Consider the following 15,481-nt stretch of genomic DNA (forward strand, 5'->3'; position numbering starts at 1 on the left):
CACTACTACTTCTTTCTGGGACATTTCCAAACTCCCTGAAAACTGCAGTTGTTAAGCCCCTCCTGAAAAAGAGCAATCTTGATAACACCATTTTGAGCAATTATAGACCAATATCTTATCTTCCTTTTATAGGCAATATTATAGAATGGACATCCATGACATGCAGAGTCCCACAAGGGTAAATTCTTGCACCGCTCTTGTTTAGCCTGTATATGGCTCCCACTAAGTCAAATAATGAGAAAGAACCAAATTGCCTATCACAGCTATGCTGATGATACCCAGATTTACCTAGCCTTATCTCCAAATGACTACAGCCCCATTGACTCCCTCTGCTAATGTATTGGTGAAGTTATTGCATTTGGAAACAAAGATGAAGTTTTCAAGGTGAATGAATACCTTGTCTCTAGGGGTCAAATAACAAAAAATCAAGTCAGGAATCTTGGTGTGATTTTGGAGACAGACCTTAGTTTCAGTAATCATGTCAAAGCAGTAACTAAATTAGCATACTATCATCTAAAAAACATTGCATGAATTAGATGTTTTGTTTCCAGTCAAGACTTGGAGAAACTTGTTCATGCCTTTATCACCAGCAGGGTGGACTAATGTAATGGGCTCCTCACCGGCCTTCCCAAAAAGACAATTAGACAGCTGCAGCTCATCCAAAACGCTGCTGCCAGGATTCTGACTAGAACCAGAAAATCTGAGCATATCACACCCATCCTCAGGTCCTTACACTGGCTTCCAGTTACATCTCGGATTGATTTTAAAGTACTTTTACTCATATATAAATCACTCAATGACCTAGTACCGAAATATATTGCAGATATGTTTACTGTACATAAACCTAAAGAGCACTCAGATCATTAGGATAGAGTCAGTTAGAAATACCAAGGGTTCACACAAAACAAGGGGAGTCTTCTTTTATTTATTATGCCACCAGTAATTAGAAACAGCTTCCAGAACAGATCAGATGTGCTAAAACACTAGCCACTTTTAAATCTAGACTCAAAACTCATCTGTTTAGCTATGCGTTTATTGAATGAGCACTGTGCAATGCCCGAACCGATTTTACATATTCACTGTATTTTATGTAAAATAATTTTCTATTTTTAACTGTTTTAAATTCATTTAAAAAAAGTCAATTTTTAAATAATTTCCAAAGTTTTAAAATTGCTTGTTTTTATTTTTGTTTTATTATTTCTTCATGACAATTTTACTTTCTTTTATATTAAGCAATGTTTTGTTCTGTAACTATAATTTCCCATTGTCTCTTTCTTGTTTTAAGAACACTTAATGATTTGATTTCAAAGCAAGTGGAATCAGACAGATCTTTGGGTATTTAATAAATTCAGATAATTTCATATGCTTCTTATGTGCTCTTGCTCATACCTTGCATTTGCGTTAACTGACTGAATATTAGACTACATAAAGATCTAAAATGAAAATGGATTACATCAATTAGCAGGCTGCTTTATGCAAACATGTCTTAAAGGGGTCATATGATGTGATTCCAAGTTTTCCTTTACGTTTGGAGTGTTACAAGCTGTTTGTAAATAGATAAGATCCCTTAAATAACATAGATGACATATCAGATGCTTAAACTGAGAAAATGTATAATTTTAAGGGAAAAATAAGTTGATTTTAAATTTCATGGCATCAACACATCTCAAAAAAAAAAAAATTGGGACAAGGCCATGTTTACTACTGTGTGACATCCCCTCTTCTTTTTTATAACAGTCCTCTTTAGTCCCGATGACATGGAGACCCTGTTTTCCAAAAAGAACATCAAATTTTGATTTGTCTGACCACAGAGCAGTTTTCTACTTTGCCACAGACCATTTTAAATAATCCTGGGCCAGAGAAAATGCCTGCAATTCTGGATCATGTTTCGATATGGCTTCTTTTTTTACCTATAGTTTTTTATCCGGCAACGGCGAATGGCACGGTGGATTGTGTTCACCGACAATGTTTTCTGGAAGTAAAATGTTTTCCTGAGCCCATTTTGTGATTTCCATTACAGTAGCATTCCTGTATGTGATGCAGTGCCATCTAAGTGCCCGAAGATCACAGGCATCCAGTATAGTTTTCTGGCCTTGACCCTTATGGACAGAGATTGTTCAAGCTTCTCTGAATATGTGGATGATATTATGCACTGTAGATGATGATAACTTCAAACACTATTTTTTTCTCTGAGAAACTTCTTTCTGATATTTCTCCACTATGTTTCACCGCAGCATTGGGGGAATTGGTGATCCTCTGCCCATCTTGACTTCTGAGAGACACTGCCACTCTGAGAGGCTCTATTTAAACCCAATCATGTTGCCAATTGACCTAATAAGTTGCAAATTGGTCCTCCAGCTGTCCTTATTTAACTTTTTGGAAAAAAAAGTTAAATGTACAAGAGTCTTCTACATTTAACTTTTAGGGCCTCTTATTGCTATCTGTCCCAAGTTTTTTGGAATGTGTAGCTCTCATGAAATACAAAGTGAGTCAATATTTGGCATGACATTACAAAATGTCTCACTTTCAACATTTAATATGTTATCTACAGTATATTCTACTGAATAAAATATAAGTTTATGAGATTTGTAAATTATTCCATTGCTTTTTCAATTTGTACAGTGTCCCAACTTTTTTGGAATTGGTTTGTAACTCACCCCTACATGTCTACCTCATGATGTGGGAAGATTTGCATAATGCCACCCAAATCTTCACGCAAAAGATAGAAGGCGTAACTTTGATTCTCAAAGTGCCATGTTGTGGAAACGCTGTTTCATTGTGAAAGCGAAAATACTTTGTTCGGCCTTCCAAAAGAGGACACAGAAAGGAGTCATTAAGTTGTATCTACAACACTGTTCCAGAACAATTCAACCCATATTCAGATGTGTGCAGCACATTTTATGGAGGACTGTTTGCTGGGAGAGAAGTCTACAATGCCGGCTGTTTTGACTCCCAGTCTGTAAGTATCAATCAATCAATCAATCACCTTTATTTATATAGTGCTTTAAACAAAATACATTGCGCCAAAGCACTGAACAACATTCATTTGGAAAACAGTGTCTCAATAATGCAAAATGATAGTTAAAGGCAGTTCATCATTGAATTCATTGATGTCATCTCTGTTCAGTTGAAATAGTGTCTGTTTTAATTTGCAATCAAGTCAACGATATCGCTGTAGATGAAGTGACCCCAACTAAGCAAGCCAGAGGCGACAGCGGCAAGGAACCGAAACTCCATCGGTGACAGAATGGAGAAAAAAACCTTGGGAGAAACCAGGCTCAGTTGGGGGGCCAGTTCTCCTCTGACCAGACGAAACCAGTAGTTCAATTCCAGGCTGCAGCAAAGTCAGATTGTGCAGAAGAATCATCTGTTTCCTGTGGTCTTGTCCTGGTGCTCCTCTGAGACAAGGTCTTTACAGGGGATCTGTATCTGGGGCTCTAGTTGTCCTGGTCTCCGCTGTCTTTCAGGTCAGTAGAGGTCCTTTCTAGGTGCTGATCCACCATCTGGTCTGGATACGTACTGGATCCGGGTGACTGCAGTGACCCTCTGATCTGGACACAGACTGGATCTGGTGGCCACGGTGACCTCGGAACAAGAGAGAAACAGACAAATATTAGCGTAGATGCCATTCTTCTAATGATGTAGAAAGTACGGTGTTATGTGAAGTGTTCCGGTTCCAGTTTACCTAATTAATGCAGCCTAAAAATCCTTTAACGGATTTGGATATTAAAAGCATATTAGTATGTTATGTGTATGCCAGGTTAAAGAGATGGGTCTTTAATCTAGATTTAAACTGCAAGAGTGTGTCTGCCTCCCGAACAATGTTAGGTAGGTTATTCCAGAGTTTAGGCGCCAAATAGGAAAAGGATCTGCCGCCCGCAGTTGATTTTGATATTCTAGGTATTATCAAATTGCCTGAGTTTTGAGAACGTAGCGGACGTAGAGGAGTATAATGTAAAAGGAGCTCATTCAAATACTGAGGTGCTAAACCATTCAGGGCTTTATAAGTAATAAGCAATATTTTAAAATCTATACGATGTTTGATAGGGAGCCAGTGCAGTGTGGACAGGACCGGGCTAATATGGTCATACTTCCTGGTTCTAGTAAGAACTCTTGCTGCTGCATTTTGGACTAGCTGTAGTTTGTTTACCAAGCGTGCAGAACAACCACCCAATAAAGCATTACAGTAGTCTAACCTTGAAGTCATAAATGCATGGATTAACATTTCTGCATTTGACATTGAGAGCATAGGCCGTAATTTAGATATATTTTTGAGATGGAAAAATGCAGTTTTACAAATGCTAGAAACGTGGCTTTCTAAGGAAAGATTGCGATCAAGTAGCACACCTAGGTTCCTAACTGATGACGAAGAATTGACAGAGCAACCATCAAGTCTTAGACAGTGTTCTAGGTTATTACAAGTAGAGTTTTTAGGCCCTATGATTAACACCTCTGTTTTTTCTGAATTTAGCAGTAAGAAATTACTCGTCATCCAATTTTTTATATCAACTATGCATTCCATTAGTTTTTCAAATTGGTGTGTTTCACCGGGCTGCGAGGAAATATAGAGCTGCGTATCATCAGCATAACAGTGAAAGCTAACACCATGTTTCCTGATGATATCTCCCAAGGGTAACATATAAAGCGTGAAGAGTAGCGGCCCTAGAACTGAGCCTTGAGGTACTCCATACTGCACTTGTGATCGATATGATACATCTTCATTCACTGCTACGAACTGATGGCGGTCATATAAGTACGATTTAAACCATGCTAATGCACTTCCACTGATGCCAACAAAGTGTTCAAGTCTATGCAAAAGAATGTTGTGGTCAATTGTGTCAAACGCAGCACTAAGATCCAATAAAACTAATAGAGAGATACACCCACGATCAGATGATAAGAGCAGATCATTTGTAACTCTAAGGAGAGCAGTTTCAGTACTATGATACGGTCTAAATCCTGACTGGAAATCCTCACATATACCATTTTTCTCTAAGAAGGAATATAATTGTGAGGATACCACCTTTTCTAGTATCTTGGACAGAAAAGGGAGATTCGAGATTGGTCTATAATTAACTAGTTCTCTGGGGTCAAGTTGTGGCTTTTTTATGAGAGGCTTAATAACAGCCAGTTTGAAGGTTTTGGGGACATGTCCTAATAACAATGAGGAATTAATAATAGTCAGAAGAGGACCTATGACTTCTGGAAGCACCTCTTTTAAGAGCTTAGATGGTATAGGGTCTAACATACATGTTGTAAGTTTAGATGATTTAACAAGTTTATACAATTCTTCCTCTCCTATAGTAGAGAATGAGTGGAACTGTTCCTCAGGGGGTCTATAGTGCACTGTCTGATGCGAAACTGTAGCTGACGGCTGAATGGTTGCAATTTTATCTCTAATAGTATCGATTTTAGAAGTAAAGTAGTTCATAAAGTCATTACTGCTGTGGTGTTGGGAAATGTCAACACTTGTTGAGGCTTTATTTTTCGTTAATTTAGCCACTGTATTGAATAAATACCTGGGGTTATGTTTGTTTTCTTCTAAAAGAGAAGAAAAGTAATCAGATCTAGCAGTTTTTAATGCTTTTCGGTAGGATATGCTACTTTCCCGCCTAGCAATACGAAATACCTCTAGTTTTGTTTTCCTCCAGCTGCGCTCCATTTTTCGGGCTGCTCTCTTTAGGGTGCGAGTATGCTCATTATACCATGGTGTCAGACTGTTTTCCTTAACCTTTCTTAAGCGTAAAGGAGCAACTGTATTTAAAGTGCTAGAAAAGAGAGAGTCCATAGTTTCTGTTACATCATCAAGTTGTTCTGAGGTTTTGGATATGCTAAGGAATTCGGATACATCAGGAAGATAACTTAAAAAGCTGTCTTTTGTGGTAGAAGTGATGGTTCTTCGATACTTGTAACAAGAAGAAGAATTTACAATTTTGGCTATATGAAGTTTACACAGAACTAAATAATGATCTGAGATATCATCACTTGGCTGAATAATTTCAACACTATCAACATCAATTCCATGTGACAGTATTAAATCTAGAGTATGATTTCGACAATGAGTAGGTCCTGAAACGTGTTGTCTAACACCAATAGAGTTCAGAATGTCTATAAATGCTGATCCCAATACATCTTTTTCATTATCGACATGGATATTAAAATCACCAACTATTAAGACTTTATCTGCAGCCAGAACTAACTCGGATGTAAAATCACCAAACTCTTTAATAAAGTCTGTATGGTGCCCTGGTGGCCTGTATACAGTAGCCAGTACAAACATAACAGGGGATTTATCATTAACATTGGTTTCTCTGGATAATGTTATATGAAGCACCATTACTTCAAACGAGTTATACTTGAAGCCTGCCCTCTGAGAAATCCTGAAAACGTTATTATAAATTGAAGCAACACCTCCCCCTTTGCCTTTTAGACGCGGCTCGTGTTTATAACAATAATCTTGGGGGGTGGACTCATTTAAAATAATGTAATCATCAGGTTTTAGCCAGGTTTCTGTCAAGCAGAGCACATCTATATTATGATCAGTTATCATATTATTTACAAAAAGTGTTTTCGTAGAAATGGATCTGATATTCAATAAGCCAATCTTTATCATTTGTTTATCCATATTGCATTTGTTTTTTATTTGTTGAACCTCAATTAAATTGTTAACCTTAACTTGGTTTGGACGTTTTTTGTATTTTCTAGTTCGTGGAACAGACACAGTCTCTATAGTGTGATATCTAGGTGAAAGAGTCTCTATGTGCTGAGAATTAACTGACCTCTGTGACGGGAGGCAGCTAGCAGACGGTCGGTTTAGCCAGTCTGTCTGCTTCCTGACCTGGGCCCCAGTTAGTCAAGTATAAACACTAAGACTATTTGCCATATTTCTAGACAGAAGAGTGGCGCCACCCCAGGAGGGATGAAGACCATCTCTTTTAAACAGGTCAGGTCTGCCCCAAAAGCTCGTCCAATTGTCTATATAACCTATGTTATTCTGTGGGCACCACTTAGACATCCAGCCATTGAGTGATGACAATCTGCTATGCATCTCATCACCACGGTAAGCAGGGAGGGGACCAGAGCATATTACAGTGTCTGACATCGTGCTTGCAAGTTCACACACCTCTTTAAAGTTATTTTTAGTGATCTCCGACTGGCGAAGTCGAACATCATTAGCGCCGGCATGAATAACAATCTTACTGTATTTACGTTTAGCATTAGCCAGCACTTTTAAATTTGCCAAGATGTCAGGCGCTCTGGCTCCCGGTAAACATTTGACTATGGTGGCTGGTGTCTCTATATTCACGTTCCGTACAATAGAATCGCCAATAACTAGAGCACTTTCATCAGGTTTCTCAGTGGGTGCATCACTGAGTGGGGAGAACCTGTTTAATGTTTTGATCGGAACAGAAGAGCGGTGTTTTGACCCACGACTACGCTGCCTCACCGTCACCCAGTTGCCCTGCTGCAGGGGCTCTGCTGGAACCGGACAATGTACAGGAATCCCTGAGCTAGACGCATCCAAAGCCATATCTAGAGCCCTAACATTCTTACTGTCCTCAATTAAAGTTTGGATGCGTGTCTCTAATTCTGAAATCTTCTCTGTCAGCCTAACTGTTTCCCTGCATTTATCACATGTGAATCCCTCATCAGCGACAGAGATAGATAAACTGTACATGTGGCAAGAGGTGCAAATAACAATTGTAGGAGAAGCCATTACTCACCGTGCTTGATGAAATATTCTTACTGCGGTTGTTTGATGAACTTGTGGAAAACTGCAGCGTGAGAGAGGAGAGGAGAGGAGAAAAGAAAACGCTAATGACAAGCTAACGAGTGCTAACGCTTTGCAGGTGTGCTGCAGTCACGGAAGAGTGAACGATCAAAGTTAATCTGATAAGATTGATCGGTAATATCAGAAATATGGTGTGAATTAAGTTATATTTTACAATTAAAAAAAAAACAAACAAACAAACAGACAGTGATAGTAAGAAAGATTATAGAGAAAAAATATAAAATAAAAACAGCTACATGGAGCTATGATTAGCTACAGAAGGCCAACAGGAAGTGGCCAACAGGATTCATGATGCCAGAAAGTATGTTTACATATTTAAAGGATTTGCCACTGATGATTCAAACCCGAGTTTTGAGCAATGTAGAGTAGCGCTTGTTGTTTGTCTTTTCTCCGATCACAAATGCAGACATGAGATGTGTCTGAAATCACTAACTCATTCACTCTTTCACTAATCCCTATAGTGTGTTGCAGTTGAGTGGAGCTGTTGCAAAAACATGTCATAACTTTACATTATATGTACCTTACTTTAGAAAATAATATTAATAGCAATAGGCTACTAAAAATGACTTTATATTGGCGCACGGTATAAGGTATTATTATTTTGTTATTATTATTATTTGTGTGTGTGTGTTTGTGTGGGCATGTTTTTGAGACACATCAGGACACAACTCTATAATGACATGGGTATGACACAGGTATTACAAGGAGAGGGTGACTTATGAGGACAAAACCCATGTCCCCATTTTTAAAAATGCTTATAAACCATGAATTCGTTTTTTCTTCTTCTTCTTTTTTTTTGAGAAAGTAAAAAAGCAAAACATTTCCTGTGAGGGTTAGGGTTAGGGTTGGTGAAAAGAATACACAGTTTGTACAGTATAAAAACCATTACGCCTATGGGATGTTCCCACTTTTCACAAAAACAAACGTGTGTGTGTGTGTGTGTGTGTGTAGTGCAGGTCTAACGCTTTATCAAAAGGACTCTTCTTTTTACACTCTGAAGTCCGATTCCTTATTCTAAGACTTTTGTAACCATACAAGTCAGGGAATGAGCACCCCCTGCTGCCCATACTAAAACTAGCTACAGCAACAAGCTAGGTTTTCAGAAAGGCCTACCAGCCATCAGAATGTGCCAAAAGCTTCAAAAAGAAAACGAATTCAAATTCGTAATTGAGGTGGGGGATTCATGATGCCAGAATGTTAGGAGGCCAGTTTAATGGCTCATCTGCAGGATGCTCCTTTTCACAGTCTAAAGTTCATGTCAATACACTAGGAGTTTTGCACTCATTCAAGCCAAGAATGATCACCCTCTGCTGGCCAGACTGAAAGTAGCTGCAGCAGCAAGCTGCATTTTCCCAAAGATCTCCCACCAGTGTATTGACCAGGCTCTATCCTGCTTAGAGAGGAACCAGTCTCTGCCTACTGCATGCAACAGCTGCATTCGTAGTTTGCGCCTTAATGAAGCTGCTCTAATAGAGGGGTAGCGCTCCTGATAAGCTCAATATGGCCACCATGCGCTACCAGTCTAAACAATTAGGTCAATTTCATATTTAAGGTGGGAAATTAATGACAACAGAATGTTAGGAGGCCAGTTAAATGCCTCGTGTGAACGACGTACTTTTTGACAGGTGCCGGTTTAACGCTTTATTAAAAGGTTGCTTCTTTTTTACATTCTAAAGTATGTTTCGTTATACAAGTGAATGAGCACCCCTTGTTGGCCAGATTAAAACCATAGACAGTAAAAGAAATGGATACAGCGACCCCATTGGAACTCAATTGAGACAAGTGAAGCCCTTCCGTTTCGGACGCGCAGACTCAAACGAAGCTTGATGACGTCAGCAACCTGTCTGACGGATGTAAATCTTCTAGTGGCTGTGCGTGTAAACTGCCATCGTTAATCTTGCAGAGACGGCGAGCTTGAGCGGGGAGTTCTTTGTCGTGAGTGAGCAGGAGTAAGTATTCTGATTAATTATTTTGTATAGTATTTTAAAATGTAACGCCAGTACGCCGTATTAAGTTAATTGCCTGCAAGCTTTTCCTCCTGTCTGAACGGTAATGCGTCAGAGAGTCAAGTGGTTATGACGCAATTGTTAGCCTATTTTTACAAAAACTGTTTCTACGGGGCATAATGTAACATAGAAGGTAATGGAGCCCTTTATACATTGTCGTGTATCTTTAGAAATAAATAATGGACAAACGGAGTCTTTAAACGCCTCAGATGTAAAGTTATTCGCTGTCAAAGTGACGCCAAAATCAATGTGAGGTCAATGGGATGCTAACTCAAGTGAAGTTCTGCTACAAGATGGCGGCACCCAGCCGACTTCAACTTCCGGTCGACTTCCTTGCCGCCCTGACTAAAACTTACTCCAGCTGCAGAACCGCAGAACCCTTAAGTTACAGTCTCAGGACAGCAACGCCAGGGGCATGTTCAAGTTCAAAACGGTGCGCAACGTTTTGCTACGGTTTCCGTTCTGAACGTCACGTTTCCTGGAAACGGCGTGCACCGGTGTGCAACGGGGTTTGAGATGCGTTTTCTCTTGTTTGGTGTGTGTGTGTCAGAACTGCAGTCCAATCAGCAGCAACATGTATATAAAGCACGCTGTATTAAAGTGAACTCGCACAATGTCTTCAAGGAAAATAATGTAAAAATGTGTTTGTTGCAGCTCGGTATACGCAACAACTGAGGATGTTAGAAGACATGTTTGTCGTAAGTTTTATTGTAAAAATATAGGATATCAACATAATGATGTAGTTGTTTATATTTTTAGCTTCATTGCAAGTGTATGACATTTGGTATAGAAATAAACAATGGTAATTAAGTGCTTTTCCTACAAATGAGAAAGAAAATACAGGGTATTAAAACCGTTTGAACTACAAATAAAGTCATTATGTGAGGCTAAATAGATGGCTCCGAAAATTCTTCACAAAGAACACAAATAATGGCCTTCTCAGCTGCCATAGTTGCAACACTTGCGTCATCAGAACAGTGTGTTCAACGCATGCAACATTTTGTCGGGGCTGAACGCAGCCCAGGTCTGCGTCAAGCCAGAAGTGGGCGGAACAAAAGCGCTTCCTAGTGTTTTGCATTACTTCTAAGTGATCTATGTTGATGCCAAGTGAGCATTAGTATGATGATTTAATTAGATGATAGATGAGGTAGATTAACAAAAGGAATCATATTGCAAATGAGAAAACACTTTAAAAAATATATGTCTTGATGTAAATGCGGATGTAAAATATATGTCTCCGTGATGTAGGCTACGTGTGCTATCAGTGATCACTGCCCTCCTATTTTCCATTTCTCGCAATTTTCGCTGTATAACAGTGTACATTCCTTTTAAGCTTGAACAAAATCACTGATACTGTCAAGGCACATTGATGGTATATTTCACTGTAGAAAAAGCATATCACAGATACAAATGTTGTTTCAAATCTGTATGTCGTTCTTTCTTTGTGGAACACAACAGTAAATGTGTAACAGATGGTTATATCTTAAACTCGGAGGCGAAACATCAGGACACGCAAACAGCTCTGTTATTGAACATCCATTTATTCCTCTTCTCCCATTACAACCCTATAACCTTTTTCTCCACAGGAGTGCCCTCTAGTGTTCTGTTAGGTTACACTACATCCCCCCCTTTTAGTCTCAACATTTTATTATTATTATTCTACATACTTATATCCCCATGGTTATATATTCTCTTTTTTTTTCAGGGAACAAACATCTCAACAACATAACATTGAACTTTCTTTCTTAAGCTGGAAGCCAGGGTAGACTACCTGGGCATTCCTGACTCTGCTGAAGGGGTTATTCTGCCCTTTTCTTGACAGCAGGTCTACCTATGCTAATTCATCTTATAAGTCCATTCTTTCTGGTGGGCGGGAAATCCTACCTGACCTTGTCACTGTAACGTTGACCTCTTGCTGAGTTGGTTCTGGAAGAACAGTAAGATGAGCTCGATTCCTTCTCAGTGTTCCCATCTCTGTTTCTACCTGATACGATCTTGTCGTTGCTGCTTCCCCCCGGACCGTTCCAGTGGTTTTCGATGTCCTGATCAACACTTTCTGTCCAGATATGATGACTGGTAGATTTTTCGCTCTGTGTCTAGATCTGAATGTTTCCTGTTGTTTCTCTTTTAACATCCTATCTTTTCTTCTGAACACTTTCAGGTCAGGCCATCTTGGGGTGAGAGATTTAGGTGGAACTGGGACTGTTGACCTTATTCTTCTCCCCATCAAGAGTTCTGCAGGTGAGATCCCATGAGCTAATGGAGTCGATCTGTAGGCCAGAAGAGCTCTCTGAGGGTCTTGGTTCTTTCTCAGCATTTGTTTTACTGTACGCACCGCTCGCTCTGCCTCTCCATTGCTCTGGGGGTAACGTGGACTGCTTGTGACATGTTTGAAGTCATAGTCTCGGGAAAACTCTGCGAACTCACATGGCAAGTTTGCAACGTCAATGTATCTCGAGAAATAGTCAACCACCACCAGATAATGTCCTCCTTCCCATTGGAAGATATCAGCTGCGACTCGTTGCCAGGGTCTCGCTGGTCAAGGTGTTGGCATCAATTGCTCTGTTTTCTGCTGGGAATGTTGACAGCAGATGTCGCATCTCTCCACTAACTCTCTTACATCTCTTATAACACCTGGCCACCATATAGATTGCTGTGCCCTTGTAATGCACTTCGTCATTCCTTGATGACCTTGATGAAGTCTTTCGAGCATCTCTCTCTGCATGGGTTTTAGAATCAGAATTAGTTCTCCATTCAGTAGGATACCGTTTGCCACGTGAATATCTGCCCTATGAGACCAGTATGGCACGAGATGTTCCGACACCATTTTCTGATGGTCTGGCCATCCTTTTTGTGTATACTGTCTTAGTTGTTGGCAGGTTAGATCCTCATTCTGCATTTCCTGAATCTGTTTCAGTTTTGTTTTTGTTGCAGGGATTTGTTGAACTATGAGATCCACAAAAACTCTGCACTCATCCTCCAATGTTTCGTTTTCTTTTGATTTTTCAGGTCCCGATGGCGCTCGTGACAACGCATCTGCCGTGACCAGTTGTTTTCCTGGAACGTACATGATGTTGTACTTGTATCTGAGCAGCCTCAGTCTGAAACGAAGAATTCTTGGAGGTAAATCATCAATTGGTCTGTTGCCCAACAGTGATATTAGGGGTTTGTGGTCGGTATGCACTGTAAGTTCCAATCCAAGCAAATATGCACTGAGTCGCTCACATGCCCATGTTGTCGCAAGAGCTTCTTTTTCGATTTGTGCATATCGTGTCTCTGTGGGGGTTAGACTCCTTGAGATATATACGACAGGCCTCCACTCACCATTTTTTTGTTTCTGCATGAGCACCCCACCTAGACCATAAGATGAAGCGTCGGCTGAAACTATAGTCTCACTGTTCGGACTATACTGTGCTAGTATAGCTGGTGAGCTGAGTTCTTTCTTTACTTTTGCAAACGCTTCTTTCTGCTGTGCATCCCATGTCCAGGTGTTGTCATTGTCATTACAACAGGTCTCTCAGTGGCTTCGTGAGAGTCGGCAAATGAGCTGGAAATTCTCCGGGGCCGAAGATATCCCAAAAGGAAGACGCCGAAAGCAGTATCTCCCAAAGGGTGTAATGAATGTTGTTAGAGGCTCATGCAAGGGTATTTGCCAGAACCCAGATGTGGCATCTAATTTGGAGAACACAGCTGCTCCCTCTAGCTGTGCTAAAGTCTCATCCACAGCTGGCAGAATGTGTCGTTCTCTGCACACATTCTCGTTCAACCGTGTGAGATCGACGCAAATCCTGATATTGCCTTTCAGTTTTGGCACGACAACCATACCCGCGCACCAGGGAGTAGGCTCTTCGATTCGTCGAATGACTCCCATTTCTTCCATTCTGTGGAGTTCCAGTTTTACTTTCTCCACGAGCGGTAGCGGTACTCGTCGTGGGGCTGATAGAGCATACGGGACGGCTCCTTCCGACAGTTTGATCTTGTAGCTGCCCTCTAATTTTCCGAGTCCCGAGAAAACTTTGTTGAACATTGCCTTGTACTGCTCTCCAGGTTTGTGTATGTTGGCTACCTGTTGCAGTAATTGTAAGCTTTGAATTGCAGGCAGTCCAAGCAGCGGCATCACTAGATCCGTTACCACCGTTACCACCTGCCAAATTCTCTTTTTGTCCTTCTGCAGGCATGCACTAAACGTACCCATCACTTTCAATGGAGTACTGTTAGGTCCCAGGATCTTCTTTTTGGAATCTTTGAGTTTCCCTTGCTTTTCAGCTGAATACAAAGATGCTGGAATAGCTGTGACTGCTGCACCTGTATCTATTTTAAAGGTGATTGGTTCTTTATTCACCAGTATTTTCTGTTGCCACATATTCTCTTGTTTTTGGGTCTGGATTGTTCCCAAGAATGCAGACTCATCATATGAACTGTCAACGATCGCTTCGAGTCTTTGAACTGACCGGCATACTGTAGCAAAATGTCCTTTTTTTCTGCATTTTCTGCATTCCGCTTCTCTAGCTGGACACAATTTCCATGGGTGTTGTGGACTTTTTCCGCATCGCTTGCAGAAAACCATCTGTTTTATTTTAGGAGTCGTATTGTAAAAACTTTGCGTTCTCTGCACTGTCCCCTCTGCTTTTTGTAATGTCATTTTTGCTTTAGATGTTCTCTTTGTTATGACTGCATCAACGTTAACTTCTTTTACTTCAGACTTTTCTCGTCTTATTATTGGCTGCTGACGTTTTATTTCCTCATTTTGTCTGACCTGAGTTATTGTTTTATCCAATGTCAAATTTGGATCTAGTTGCAGTCTCTCTGAGAGCTTTGCATCTCTTATGCCCACTATAATACGGTCTCTGATCATTTCCTCATGAAGGTCGCCATATCTGCAGTGTTCCGCGAGCTTATACACGTCCGTGATAAAACTCTCTGCTGATTCGCCAAGCTTGTTGAAATCTGCTGTTGAATTTCTCTCATAAATAACATTATGTCTGCCGATAAAGCGCTCACTTAAAGCCTTCTTGACTTCTTCATAACTCTTTTTCTCTTCCTCGCTTAGGGGTAACGTATTTAATATATCGTCACTTTTCTCCCCCATAATGTAAAAAAGAGAGTTTACGCGGAGGGTTTTTCTGCAAGGCCCGATGCTACTCTGAATCGTTCAAAGCGCCGCATCCACTGTTGCCATGAACTAGGCTCGTCATTCTTTTTTCCCTCAATTCCTAATTTCATTCTTTCCAGGTTGTGGAAACCACTTCTGACACCATGTAACAGATGGTTATATCTTAAACTCGGAGGCGAAACATCAGGACATGCAAACAGCTCTGTTATTGAACATCCATTTATTCCTCTTCTCCCATTACAACCCTATAACCTTTTTCTCCACAGGAGTGCCCTCTAGTGTTCTGTTGGTTACACTACAAAATGTATGAAATAATATTTACTACTGCAAAAATGCTAAATTGAACAGTGACTAAAAAACAGCAGCTTGTTTTAGCCCACACTAACCACACGGTGTCCTCAGAGGCCTAACTTTGGCACACAGACACATTAAACGTCTGTAAACGCTGCTGTCTTCCTTTGCGAGGGATGTGATGTTTTCTTTTACTGTCTATGGTTTGGTATGGGGTAATGGCCGCCTCAGAATCTCGGAAATGGGGACCATGCTGTAGCACGGCACACGCAAACACGC

Source organism: Carassius gibelio, chromosome B5 (assembly GCF_023724105.1).
Source record: "Carassius gibelio isolate Cgi1373 ecotype wild population from Czech Republic chromosome B5, carGib1.2-hapl.c, whole genome shotgun sequence".
Classification (NCBI taxonomy): Eukaryota; Metazoa; Chordata; class Actinopteri; order Cypriniformes; family Cyprinidae; genus Carassius; species Carassius gibelio.